This window comes from Dendropsophus ebraccatus, chromosome 5 (genome assembly GCF_027789765.1).
Source record: "Dendropsophus ebraccatus isolate aDenEbr1 chromosome 5, aDenEbr1.pat, whole genome shotgun sequence".
In the NCBI taxonomy this organism is placed as follows: Eukaryota; Metazoa; Chordata; class Amphibia; order Anura; family Hylidae; genus Dendropsophus; species Dendropsophus ebraccatus.
Genome location: NC_091458.1, coordinates 60,157,831 through 60,172,145, shown reverse-complemented (window position 1 = coordinate 60,172,145; position 14,315 = coordinate 60,157,831). Strand labels below are relative to the sequence as shown.

At 46.0% G+C, this 14,315-nt stretch overlaps 1 protein-coding gene across 3 annotated transcripts in view; it reads right to left on the bottom strand.

Moving 5' to 3' along the window:
- The window catches only part of POU6F1 (POU class 6 homeobox 1), a 46,537-nt gene extending 32,579 nt beyond the window's left edge, over positions 1-13,958 (bottom strand). For all 3 annotated transcript variants that reach the window (XM_069972239.1, XM_069972244.1, XM_069972241.1), the window contains exon 1: positions 13,609-13,958. The gene's annotated coding sequence lies outside the window, so the exon portion shown is untranslated. The remainder of the gene's footprint in view (positions 1-13,608) is intronic.
- Positions 13,959-14,315: the final 357 nt, after the last annotated feature.

Sequence of the window (14,315 nt, the reverse complement as noted above, 5' to 3'; positions counted from 1 at the left end):
CCACCACAGTCACTCCGCGTGAGTACTGGGAGGCAGAGCTGTCTTACAGCTCCGTCCGGAACCGGACAAGCTTGTAGCTAGCTTTCAGCGCCTGGTCACGTGGGCTGTCCGGCGCCATCTTGGAGCTCTTCACTGCCGGGAGAAGCTGCCACAGCAGAGCGCTGCACCGCACGACAGAGACCTAAAGGGGGATCAAGGGGGTCTAACATCTAGGGACCCACTGGTGCTTGCCCAAATCTGTGACATTCATTATCCCCAGGTCTTATACCCTCACCTGCACACTGGCTGCCTGCTGCACACTATTTTAGACACTCACTGCAGAAAGTGAACTAGCATTGTTGTGACTACACAAAGACCCTGTGCCGCTGGCCACGGCGAGTAAGCCTCTGCACCTGTGTCTCTAGTGCAATTCTCAATTTCATTCTTGTGGCTCCGGACTAGCTTATAACGGTGCCCTACCCCACTACCCGCAGGTGGGATTCTGCCACCCTCATATATCTCAGCGTGCTGGATAATTCAAGATCGCAGATCCCCCCTCTCCTGAGGGAGTCAGGCTCTCCAACTTCTAATACTGCTACTGCTCCTCTACCCTCCTTATCGCAACAGTCACTACTGCGGTTCTTTGCCCCTAAACGTGTGCCTCCTGAACTGACCAACACAGAATTGCACACCCCTGCACCCTCCCCACTTCATCTGGGTGTAGGTGGAACTGACTCTGAGTGTGGTACCGATACAATCATGCCTTACAAAAATCCTAAGACTGCCAACTCAGTAAAGAAAGGGCCGGCGGCCCACACACGCCACAATGAAGGGGGTCATTCGCAACGCTCACAACATGAAGACGATTACGGGATGACCCCTTCCATCCTAACATCTGCCAAGGGGTGGCGTTCTTCCTCTGAATCTATCCAGGAGGAGGCACTGGATCCACAGTCTTCTTCGGCCCCGCCTGAATGGAAGGCACTGCTGCAAGCCCTGCCAACCAAGAATGACTTCCAAACCTTAGTCACGGAGGTAAAGGAGACCTGCAGAGCGGAGATAGCAAACATACGCAAAGACTTGAAACATGTTGCGGCAAGGGTGGATGGCCTTGAGGAACAGCATGATAACACCAGGAAATATATCTCAACTCTTCAGAAGCATGTAGCTTTGACCACGAATCACCTACAAGAAACAACCCGCCACCTAGAGGATCTGGATAACAGGGGCAGGAGACACAATATTAGAGTCAGAGGACTGCCTGAAATGGCCTCAGAAGATCTATTTGCTATACTGCAGACTATCTTCAACGATGTGCTTAAACAACCATCCGAAGCTACCATACAGCTGGATAGGGCCCACAGAGCGCTCAGACCTAAAAGCGCCTCTACACAACCCAGGGATATTATCTGTTGTGTCACGGATTACGCGACTAAAGAAGCTGTAATGACCAGAGCACGGCAGCTAGATGTTATCACCTATCAAGGACATAACCTACAACTTTTTCCGGATTTATCCTGGCTGACCCTACAAAAGAGACGACATCTGAAACCGCTACTTTCCCTGCTACGCGAACATGGCGTCCCCTACAGGTGGGGGTTCCTGTTTGCCCTTATTGCCAGGAGAAATGGCCAGACGGCTACACTGATCTCCCATGCCGACCTGGAAGAATTTTGCGGAGCTTTTGATATCCCATGCCCTGACATACTGGACTGGGAGATTCCGATGCTTCCCAGACCCCCCCCGCCAGAATGGCAGCGAGTGGAGCATCAGAAGCGAAAGTCTACACCTTCTAAGCCCACCTCTACACTTTCTCCTCGCTGAGTCTCTCTGTCTGCGCCCGTGTCGGGAGCCGCAAACTATGTGGATATTATCTTCCTTGATCTTGTGTCTTTGCTCAAGACCTATTTGAGTTCTGGTTCCGTAGTTAGCTGAAGTATCTCCCACTGTAGCGATTATCGCATTTAGTACCTATTTGTGCCAAATAACGGGTTAAAGTAACGTGCCTGGTGCTTTTAGAGTGCCATGTTTTTTTTTTTTGTTTTTTTTTTATTCTTGTTTTTCATTTATTTTCTCAGGTTCAGGCGGTTGAGCAAGTGCCTTCCCATTACATTCCTGTGTATTCTATTGGTAGTGATACCTGCCTGGTTGGTCCAGTCTTTCTCCCCCCTGCCCCCCTAAGGGAATAATACTGGGTTCTTCCGGCCCCTCCTTACCTACAGGGCTGGGGGAGTCGGATTGACCCTAGTAGATTACACGCTTACCTCTCTTAACTGTGAACCCTACAGGGGCTCACCAGGGTAACCCCCACGGAAATACCGAGGGACTCCCTGGTATAGTTGATTATTGGTTTAGTAATTTCATTTTCCTTCAAAACCTTACTCTACCGTAAAGTGTAACTTAAGTTGTATTGGCTTTGTCGGATCCCTTCCTCTTTCTTTTTTTTTTTTTTCTCTTCTCAGTTTAGTTTGTCTGTTCACGTACCTCTTCGTCTGTCCCTTCCCCAGTGTGGTCTCCCCTCCCCTCTGTATTTGGTCATACCCCAAGGGAATTGGTAAGTAGCTTTACTCTGTTTGCTGTGGTCGGAGATAAGTGATACTGGTGCTGTAGGCGATGGTCCGACTCCTCTCTCTAAATGTCCATGGCCTTAATTCCAATGCTAAACGTAGACTGGCCCTCACTGAATTTACCAAAGCCAAAGCCGACATAGTTTTTCTACAGGAAACACATTACGACTCATCGGGCAATTTCAATTTTGCTAAACATAAATTCCCTACCTCCTACTCAGCATATGGTAACGGTAAACACGCGGGGGTTGTGATCTTATTCTCTAAACACTGTCCTATCCAGGTTACCACCTCAACCCTAGACCCTGGAGGCCGCTACATTATCTTACAGGGCACATACAGAGGCTCCCCTATAACTTTATGTAACGTATACGTGCCTAACTCCCACCAAATTAGTTTTTTAAATAGGCTACTTCTTAGACTCTCGGGGCTGCCCCCCTCTACACTCATCCTGGGTGGTGATTTTAATATGATCTATTCAGAACAACTTGACCGGTTCTCCCCAACCCAGACTCGAGTCCCAACCTCCTCAGTCACATTAGCTAGGGAATTCCGCAAACTAATCCGTAAACATTCCCTATACGACATGTGGAGGATTAACCACCCTAGAGATAAATCATACTCCTTCTACTCGTCACCACATGACACTAGAATAGATTATTTCTTCGGAAATATATTGGGATTACGGAGCATGGTGGATGCATCCATGGACCTTATTACGTGGTCCGACCACGCCCCTATCCTTTTAGATCTGAAAGACACTATAACCCCTGTGAGATCCTGCCATTGGAGGCTTAATGAATCACTTCTAAAAACCTCGCACTTAAAAGAATCATTATCCTCTTCCTTGTCACTTTTTTTTTCAGAGAATGTGGGTTCTGTAGACTCCCCAGTGGTATTATGGGAAGCACATAAGGCGGTAATGAGGGGTCACTGTATCGCCCTAAGCACCAAACTGAAAAAAGATAGAAATCATATGATGGAACAGTTATCTGTCCAGTTGCGGGAACGAGAAGAAAAATTGCTGGCTAATCCCTCTATACCTTTACTTCGGAAGGTGATTACCCTTCGGGCAAAGGTCAAAAGCCTGGCCCTGCACAAAGTTGAGAAACTCCTCCTGTATACGCGTCAAAAGTATTATGAGAGAGGGAATAAAGCGCACACACTCTTAGCCAAGCAACTGCGTGACCGCACTGAACAGCAAACTCCACATATGTTAAGAGATAATGATGGCACTTTACTCCATGACCCCTCAGCCATAGCCGAAAAATTCCGGAAATATTTTGCAAATTTATACCATTTGCCCTCACCGTTGCCCGGGGACCCCACTGAACGTACAAATCTCTTCGACTCTTTCCTTACTGAATGCCAACTACCAAAACTACCCTCAGAGGCCCTTGAGGAACTAAATGCTGAGATATCGCTTGAGGAGCTAGGAGACGTACTGAAAGCCCTACCGGCAGGCAAATCCCCGGGTCCGGATGGGTTTTCCTACCTGTATTATCGCACCTTTGCCCCTATACTAAATCCCCACTTACTGTCCATGTTTAATGCATTTTTGGTGGGTACCCCACTCCCTACCTCATTAACGCATGCCTATATATCTTTAATCCCCAAGTCTGGCAAGGATCCAGCTGATTGTGGGAGCTATCGCCCCATTGCTCTCTTGAATACGGATCTTAAGCTATATACTAAAATCCTTGCCTCCCGCCTGTCGAGATGGCTACCTCAGCTAATAGACAAGGATCAAGTTGGTTTTGTGGCGTGTCGACAGGGGGGAGACAACACTAGAAGAGTGATAGACTTGATAGACGCTGTCAATAAAGAGCGGGGTTCTGCATTGCTGCTGGGACTTGACGCAGAGAAGGCCTTCGACCGCCTGGGTTGGCCATTCATGATGAGAGTACTGGAAACATACGGCTTACAAGGGGCCTTTCTTAGGGCGGTCGGAGGTCTCTATTCTTCACCAACGGCCTCTATCAAGTTTCCACATGCTATGTCTGGAGTGATCGATATCCATAATGGCACACGCCAAGGGTGCCCTCTGTCTCCGCTGATTTTTGTGATGTGCATTGAGCCCCTGGCGTCTGCCATACGCCGCCACCCGGACATTCACGGGGTCCAAATACGGGGGAAAGAATACAAACTATCCCTTTTTGCGGATGACATCCTACTTACGCTAACTCGTCCACATATCTCCCTCCCTAACCTACACACACTGCTGGCTACCTTCGGCCGTCTGTCCGGGTATAAGGTAAACGCTTCCAAGACGGAAGCCCTCCCGATTAATATCCCCGACCCGCTCCTGTCCACGCTCAGAATGAACTTTAGGTACAATTGGAAGGACACCTCCCTCAAATACCTAGGGGTCCAAATTACAAATTCATACTCATCTTTGTATGCGCATAACTTTCCTAAATTGTTTGCTGACATCCGATCCCTTTTGGAAAAGTGGAATGCTTTACCCATTTCACTATTAGGTCGGATAGCAGCAGTCAAAATGACTATTTTACCTAAGATCCTCTATTACTTCGAGACCCTTCCAGTCCCCGTCCCTATGAGCGTATTGAAAACTGTTCAAGCATCCGTCCTTCGCTTTGTGTGGGCGCACAGGCGACATAGAGTTGCAAAGATTATTCTCCAGGCCCCTAAACATCTGGGAGGTCTGGCATTACCAGATTTAGCCTGCTATTATTGGGCAGCTCATCTGCGTCATATTCCAGCCTGGGCGACGCCTTTGGCCTACACAAAGTGGATGATGATTGAAAAGCTATGGATAGCCCCAATACATCCTAATTCTCTCCTATGGGCCACCCCAAACACACCCCTCCAAGGGCCGGTTCTAGGTCCTATAACTCACACTAGGCGAATATGGAACGTGTGTATTAAAAAGTTTCCCCTAGCCTCTAAATGTTCTCCTATGACCTCCTTCTTGTTCCACCCAGACCTGCCGGATAGTTTAACCGGAGCCATGACTAAAGTATGGCAGGCCAGTAACCTATTCAGATTTGCTGACATTGTCGATCCTAAAGACAGGACCCTCCTACCGTTCCCCACCTTAACCTCTGACCATGGGCTACCTCCTGCGGCCCAGTATCAGTACCTTCAGATCAAGCATTTCATGACTACGTTGTTCACCACAGCCAAAGTTTCCCTCCCCACAGACTTTGAGAGGCTGTGTAAGGCAGGGGTCTCCACTAAAGGACTTATCTCAGACATTTATCGTATATTGAAGAACCCTTCTCCAGATGTCGATGTTAGATATTCCTATATGTTACGCTGGGAATCGCTCTTTGGAAGACAATTGCCACAAACCATATGGCGTGTAATATGGGACAGAGCTGCCAAGACATCTATTTGCACGACGTACAAGGAGAACCAATACAAGCTGATGCTTTTCTAGTACCACACACCCGAATTCTAACATGCAATAAATCCATCGCTGTCCAAATTATGCTGGAGATGTGGGAGGGGAGTGGGTACCCTACAGCATATCTACTGGACATGCCCTTTAATTATCCCCTATTGGGAAATGGTACAAGACCTGATTACAGACCTTAGTGGTCTTAAGATCCCCCTAGACCCTGTTTCCTATCTATTTAATGTACCGTCCGAGAAGCTGGGGCCCAAAACTATGAAATTATTGCTACACATTCTTACGGCAGCTAGATGTCTGGTGGCTAGGTTCTGGAGAAAAACGGTCGTACCTACCAGAAACGACTTATATGCACGGATATTAGATGTCAGAAATATGGAGCAGTTGACGGCAATGATAAATAATAAGCTTGAGTATTTAAATAAGGTCTGGAGGCCTTGGGACATATACTGGGCAGAAAAAGAGTCAGATCGTCCCAGGCCCTCTAGTACGGGACAGTCTACATAGTTTGTAAACACTCACCATAATTCCTTCCCTTGTGTTTCTTGTCTTGTCTTGTTTTCCCAAAGAATTTGTTTTTTCCTCACTACTAGGTTAGAGGTGTATTTGTACTAAGTTCCTCTATTATTTCTTGAGTTATACCTCCCTTAGACTTAGTAAGGTACTCTCTTTGATGTTTATACAAAGTCTTTATGTACAAGACCTTTATACGACTGTCGTATCCCATTTGCATATTGGTTTCTGTACTGTATAATACAAAAAACTTTCAATAAAAATTACAATTAAAAAAAAAAAAAAAAGAAACTATGGGGGGAGGTCTGGCTACTATATGAGACTACAGAGGAGGACTGGCTTCTATAAAAGAAACTATTGGGGAGGGCTGGCTACTATATGGAACACTACTATTTGGGCACTACTGGGAGGGCTGGCTAATATGTGAGACTACAGGGGAGGGCTGGCTACTATTTGGGCACTATTGAGAAGGCTGGCTACTATATGAGACTACAAGGGAGGGCTGGCTACTATATGGGACACTTGGGGGCTGGCTACTATTTGGGCACTATTGGGAAGGCTGACTACTATATGAGACTACAAGGGAGGGCTGGCTACTATATGAGACTATTGGGAAGGCTGGCTACTATATGAGACTACAGGGGAGGGCTGGCTACTATATGAGACTACAGGGGAGGCCTGGCTACTATATGAGACACTTGGGGGGCTGGCTACTATTAAGGCATCTATTGGGAGGGCTGGCTAATATGTGGGGCAATTTTGGTTGGGTTGGCTACTACATGGGGCAATATTGGGGGGTTGGCTATTACATGGGTTGGGGTTTAATCATATGATAGCAATTTATCATAGTGCACAGCGCTGTGAGACTCACACCAATGACAGTGCCAGGACCGCCGAATTTGCGCTTCAATAATTATCAAGGTTGGCCCGCGACTTTGTTCAATTTTTTAATTTTGGCCCACTGTGTATTTGAGTTTGACACCCCTGATCTAGAGCGTAGTCCTGAGACCCTAACCACTTACTGTCACTCAAGGATACAAGTAAAGACAGAGTACCAGAATCCTCCAAGCTCAGGGGACTGAGAAGTGACAATGCACAAAACCGTTATATAGAGTTTACTTGTTTTTACACGTCTAACAATTGACATCCTTTCTTTTCACTCAAACATGGATTTAGTAGATGCACCCACTAGTCTGTATTCAGCTTTTCCTAGAAGCAGAACATTGATATTAAATGAATAGTGCAAGCAATGTTAAATGCAGATTTGGAAACAAATGTGAGATCAAATGAAGTCTGCAAAGTTGACTCCCAAGCCAAACCTTGGAGCAATATATTATTTTATTGCATGGCAATCGGAAATGCTTGTCAGACAGACTTTTCCTCTAATTGGTCTCTTTGCATCACACAGGGCTCTGTGTTACGGTTATGGTCTCCATAGCGTTTTTTCTGCAACCTACAGGGATGTGCTGTTTTTTGCATAATAAATATGTGTATTTATAGTCTATTTCATTTCATTCCACGGCAGCATTACAAGTCTATTATCTTGCAGGATAAAGACGGCTTCCAATGCTGTCTCTCTGGCTCAGCTCAATATATCTTTACATAATTTGCAAGGTATGAAATAGATTATCCAGGAGACTATAAATAAGGCCTAAGGGTGTAGATCCAGAACAAGTAAAAGCCTGAGACCTGCAAACAAAAACGCACATCCACAATTGTAAAGAAATGTAACAAAAATCTTTATTGAACTCACAAATTTAAAAACACAGCTGTATAAAAATGATTAGAGTAGGGAGTCTAAACAATATGTGACTCCCTAGTGCCAGGATGTACCCAAGGTCCAAGGGTATTGGCCTTCGCATTTTACATTTAACACATGGAAAAAATGAAGTGGCAAGTGCAAAACAAAGGACTAAGTACATGCAAAGTCCCTGCACATGCAACATGGCCAAAAAATAATGATTCTACAAAATCTACAGCTGAAATGTGAGGCATACCCTTAATTTCCAAGGGTGGGTTCACAAATTTTGCAGCGAAATCTGCTGAGATTCCCGTACTGTCAGTTTGAATAGGTTTACATACTCGCAGCTAAATTTTCCTCTTGCTGTGTGTATGTAGATGTCATCCCCCTTAACCTGCTGCCGCCCGGTGAATGCTTTACCCGTCCATGTTCCAGCTTGCTTCTGTGGGTCCCAGCATCCTGATGTACCGCTCAGCTAATCAGTGGCTGTGGCAGGACAGTGTACTGGCTGAGCGGGACGTCAGGGAGCCGGGAGCCACAGAAGCAGGCCAGACCGTGGACTGGTTAAGTACTCACCAGGCCATGACAGGTTAAGGGGGCGGCGTTTACATATTCGCAGAGGGATGAAAATTCCTCTGTGAGTATGTAAAGCTATTAAAAATGAAAGTGTTCAGAATCACAGCAGATTTCACAGCAAACTCGTAGCGTGAAATCCACTTAGTTTCCGCTATGTGTGAACCCACCCTAATGCATATTTTAATTTACATAAAATGGTGCCAATCCATGTTCTGGCTATCTAGAGCTGGGTTTATTTTGCAGAATTTGGAGGACAAAAAAATACAGCAAGAAGACACTAGACTGAAACCTGAAGCACCCCACTGATGTCAATGGGATCTCTCGGGTATTGAGAAATCACACAGGTAATAAATGCCACCAACCAAACAGTTACTACATGTCATCAAGCACGCAGGTGCTACATGTCACCCATCACAAAGGTACTACATGTGACCCATCACAAAGGTACTACATGTCATGTCATACAGATGCTACATGTCACCAACCACGCAGGTACAGCATGTTACTTTTTAGTGTATTTAACTGCAGTGCAATAATAGTCTAGTACTCCCATTGACACAGAGAAGGGGTTTGCTGTTCACTTCAAACCAAGAACCTTCAGGGTTTTAATTATTATAGGAGAGAGTCCAAATTTCTTTATTACATTCTATAAAATCAGCAAATAGTCCACAGCACATACACAGCTCTGAGTGAATACAAAACGCCTGGACTAACTCACTGAAATGAGGCTTGTAAACATCTTTTTAATAACGCTTCAGACAAACCCATCATCTGTGTAGACAAGAGCATACATTAAAAATGTGCTGTGATTTCAGTGCAAACAAGTGGTAAGTGCGGGGCATAGGCATGCACAGAGCCAGTGCACATCAGCATTTTATGAAGCAGACTGAGGTGTCTGTCAAGCATGGTTACAGTGTGAGCCTTGTAAGCAGCATGCTAATGATAGCTCAGCCCTTCAGGAATACATAATCAGACCTCAGACATGGCAGTGTGGACTCCTCTCACCCTCCCAACCGCCCAGGAGCACATAATTTATAGCTCACTTTGTAGACCGCTCCCCGCATCCTCCACCACCACTCCCCCTCAGTGTTAACTCCTGCTTCCCTGCATATAAATCCATGTAAGAGGGCAAATACCAGTGCTCACCCTCACACACTTCGGCTCGGTCCTGAACACTCGCTTTGGCTATATTGGTGGTATACAACAGTTGTATTCCATACATAAAGCCTATGATATACGTCACTGTGTAGGCATATGTAAGCTATCTAACCCATTCTACAAAAAAGTATAGAAACACTATACATTTTTTACTAACAATAATATAATAATATTTTTTTATCTATATAGCGCCAACAGATTCCGAAGCACTTTAGAATTCTGGGAGGATTTTTTTTCCATATTAGGGCCAGTTCACCTGTAGTAAAACTGGCGTAAACTGGTCAGCCTCCGTGTTATACTGGCAGTCTATGGGAGGCTCGCGTGCCTCCTCTCCCCGCGCAGAAGAATTGACATGTCAATTCTTCTGAGCGGAGAGAGGAGGTGTGCGAGCCTCCCACAGAATGCCAGTATGACCATTTGAAAATTAAAAATTTGAAAATTTAATAAAATTAAGAATTTTTTTTTAAAAAAGCCAGTGCCCAGGGGATTTTTTTCTATTAGAAAAATCTGCCACAGAATCCACAGCCAAAATGTGAGGCATACCCTTAATTTTAATGCAGATTTTAATTTGCATAAAATGGTGCCAATCCATGTTCTGGCTATCTAGATCTGGGTTTACACTCCATTTGAGAAGCTCCATCGCAAGTTCAGTTTATTTTGCAGGATTTGAGGGGACAAAAAAAGAAATTACCAAAAGCAGACCTGTCTTATTACACATAATATATCCGCACACACAGCACTTTGGGCCTCATTTTGGTCAGTATTTTTATCCAAACCAGTAGTGGGTCTAAAACATAAAAAAAGGTGCGAACATTTCTAATATCATTTTTCTCTGTGTTGCTTCCACGCCTGGTTTGGGTACAAATCACTGCCCAAAAACTATATGTGCACATAGCTACGGCTAAAAGGACTAGCCCAGAGCCCTGTATAAAATAGTCATCGAAGTCTACTTCTGGCAATAAGCCAGTTTCATACGGGGCATACTATGGATGCATGTACCGTGTTTTTCCGAAAATAATTCTTACCCTCATATTTCAAAGGTTTTGGAGTATGCTTGAAATATAAGCTCTACTCCAAAAAGAAGCCCTAGTTGCAGGACATTCAGCGCTGATCTAAAACAAATGACAGCCAGGGCTGTACAGTGCCCTAGCCAGTGAGATGTACCAGCGCTCTCCCGCTTGGCTGCAGGGACATCACTGTGATAGGAGTGCACCTCAAGAGTTGGGTCATATTGACTGTCTGTTCCGAATTACAAACTAAAGTATTATCTAACGTGCAAGAAGAATTACACTTACACCTTGTAAGGGCCAATGTAAATCCTGTTCATAGTTGGCAGTCAGTATATATCCTGGGGGTGTGTATTCTTCTACTAAAGCTTGTGTCATTGTTTTATTGGCTGAGATACAAAAAGAGTTACTTGAATAGCACTAGTTTTACTTACTGAAACTTTGGGCTAGATTTACATGTAACTAATACGCAGCAGATTTAACTATGTGAATCCCTTACTATCATTCTGAATTGGGTTACATACTCGTAGCGGAATTTTCACTCCGTGGCGAGTATGTAAACGCTGTCCCCCTTAACCCACGGCAGCCGATGCATACAGTATCTGGTCCATGCTCTGGCCTCCTCCTGTGGCTGCTGGAATTCTAAAGTCCTGCTCAGCCAATCAGTGGCTGCAGCGGGACAGCGCACTGGTTGGCTGAGCAGGACATCAGGATGCTGGGAGCCACAGAAACAAGCCAGGGTGCGGACCAGGTAATGAATGCATGGGCCGCTGAGGGTTAAGGGGGACAACCCTATTTAGAATGACTAAGGAATTTGCAAAAATATGACATCCTTAACAATTGGCAGCTCACATATAACGTAGCGCATATGTGGTTCAAGAGCACTGTACTATCTATATATCAGGTCATATGGCCATGGAGGTGAAAGATGCATTATCCACAGTGTCCTATCGTGAAGTCCCAACACCCCCGACCCCTCCAGTAGCAGAAGATACAGTAGTCACTGTGGTGAAACCTCACATAGTACAGATCCCAGGGCTGTCGCTGTTGGACCTAGTGATGCATGGAAAAAAATGGTAGCGGGAATCTCGCTGTGGGCCCTATGGCGCATGTGCAATTTGGGTCCCCAGGAGCGCACGCCCCACAGATCAGCAGCGCAGGCGCAAACTGGCAAGTCAGCACACAGCCCTTGCCAGCAACGGTGCATGCGTGCAACAAGATGACGATAGCAGGGAGGAAGAGGCCGGGCCGCCGAAAATATGTAGGAAAAACAGGCAGGAGGAAGTAGTGGTGAGGCGTGCTAAATGAGGCACAAACGCTAAGCCACTACTCCTCTTTGACACTTGGTTCCAGTGTGTTTGTAGAATGTGGCAAATATACTGCACAGGTGGCTTCAAGACAGGTAACATACACAAAGGGGACACACGCCTACACTACACTGTCAGCACTTCGGGTCCAGCCAAGGTGCTGACAGATTCCCTTTGATATAACATATACCATGTTTCCCCAAAAATAAGCCTGAACCCTTTTTCGTAGAAAAAAAAATAATAACAACCCTGACCCTGTCTTATTTTCTGAGAACCACAGTATGTGTCTGTAGTATGGCTGCAAACCCCAGCCTGGTCACAGATCTGATGACCTAACCCAGGGATGGGAAACCTTTGGCCCTTCAGCTGTTGCAAAACTACAATTCCCATCATGTCTGGACAGCCGAAGCTAAAGCTTCGGCTGTCCAGGCATGATGGGAATTGTAGTTTTGCAACAGCTGGAAGGTCAAAGGTTCCCCATCCCATACAGGAGTCCATTCAGGTCACCAGACTTGCGGCTGGACTGCCGCTTACAGCCATAATACAAATAGTCATCTTTTATAAGCCTGTATGAAACCAGCCATAGACATCAATGGTGTGTCAGTAGATACCACCGGAATGGTGCCACTGGTTCAGACCCAGCAAGGGCAATGTCAGCATGGATACAATACGTTCTCCCAATACTGGTGGGGATCTTCTGGAGTATAAGTTGGTAGTTGAGCGCCACTTTCTGATGCACTGGTCACACACATAACTATGCCTTGCGTTTTTACTACCATGATGGACTAAGGCAATGATGGGGAACCTTCACCCCTCCAGTTATTGCCAAAGTACAATTTCCCTCATGCTTGGACAGCCACAGGCATGAGAAGAGGTCACCTAATATGATAAAACCATTGCCTAAAAATGCACCAGATACAAATGCCGATGCAATGGGTGTTGTGGAGAGGTAGCAGTTAAAAAACACATTGTAATGAGCGCTCCACCCTGAATAACTGCTCTGCAGGAATTATAATTGATAATCCCATCATTAGCGCTCAGATAGGAGACAAAATAGCGCCGCCACATGATAGCGGTATCCCTCCGCGCCTCAGCTGGCCGGCGCTCTTTTTTCCCTCTGACTTGTATCGCGCTCCATCCCCCGCCCCCTCCCCTCTTTTCCCCCGTGTCCTGCAGTCACAACACGACCCATGCAAAACGGCGGCCTGTGCTCCCCGCCCCCTCCCTTATCATAAATATATAAATTATGCTAATTAACAACATTGCATATTAATAATAATAAAAAAAAAACAACTACAAAAAGCTAAATTTCCGCGCTCAATGTTTTCCAGTCAATGCTAACGATTCGTCAGCCCGGTACTATAAGAAAAGCGCTGCTACTCACCCGTGAGGCGGCTCCGGCGGCGGCGGGATCGGCACTCGTCTGTCTCGGCGGCGGTCTCACGGCTCCGGTGACCCGGGACGGCTCATTATATATTCCCGTCACAAAGCACTTGTAGCCGGGGCTCCGCACAATGGGGCATTTGCATGAATAACGAGGCTCGGTGGCGAGCAGGGCCCCCCCTTATTAATATGTAATCATCTGGGGGCCCCGGCTCGGGCGGCCGCTCATGCGGGGAAATGTTACACAAGGAAACGCACTAATCCGCCGTCTCCTCTTATAAAGTTCAATGCAGTTTTTACATGAACATTTTTTTGCAGCTGCGTCATGAACATAATATATGCAGGACGAGCGCTGCATACTGAGGCTGAATATGGAGTGAGGAGCTAGGGGGAGTGCTGCTTCTCTTAAAGAGCCACAGCACCTTTTCTGAGGCACCAACTTACTGACAGACCCTACCTGCTGTGTGCAGCCATCCGCCCGGACACTGTGGTGAGGGTATAGGCTATGCAGTGTGGACAAACCGCTACCCGTATACCGCGCCAGCGTGCAATTCTACTGTCGAGACGTTGTTTGCGTTTGAGTTGATGATTTTTGTGTGTATTTTACACCGCAAGAACATCAAACATATCCATACACTCCAGTCGCTTAACAGAGGCAAAAAAAAGTTACGTTTTTGTATCCAGCTACAATTTTTTTTTCCATCAGGG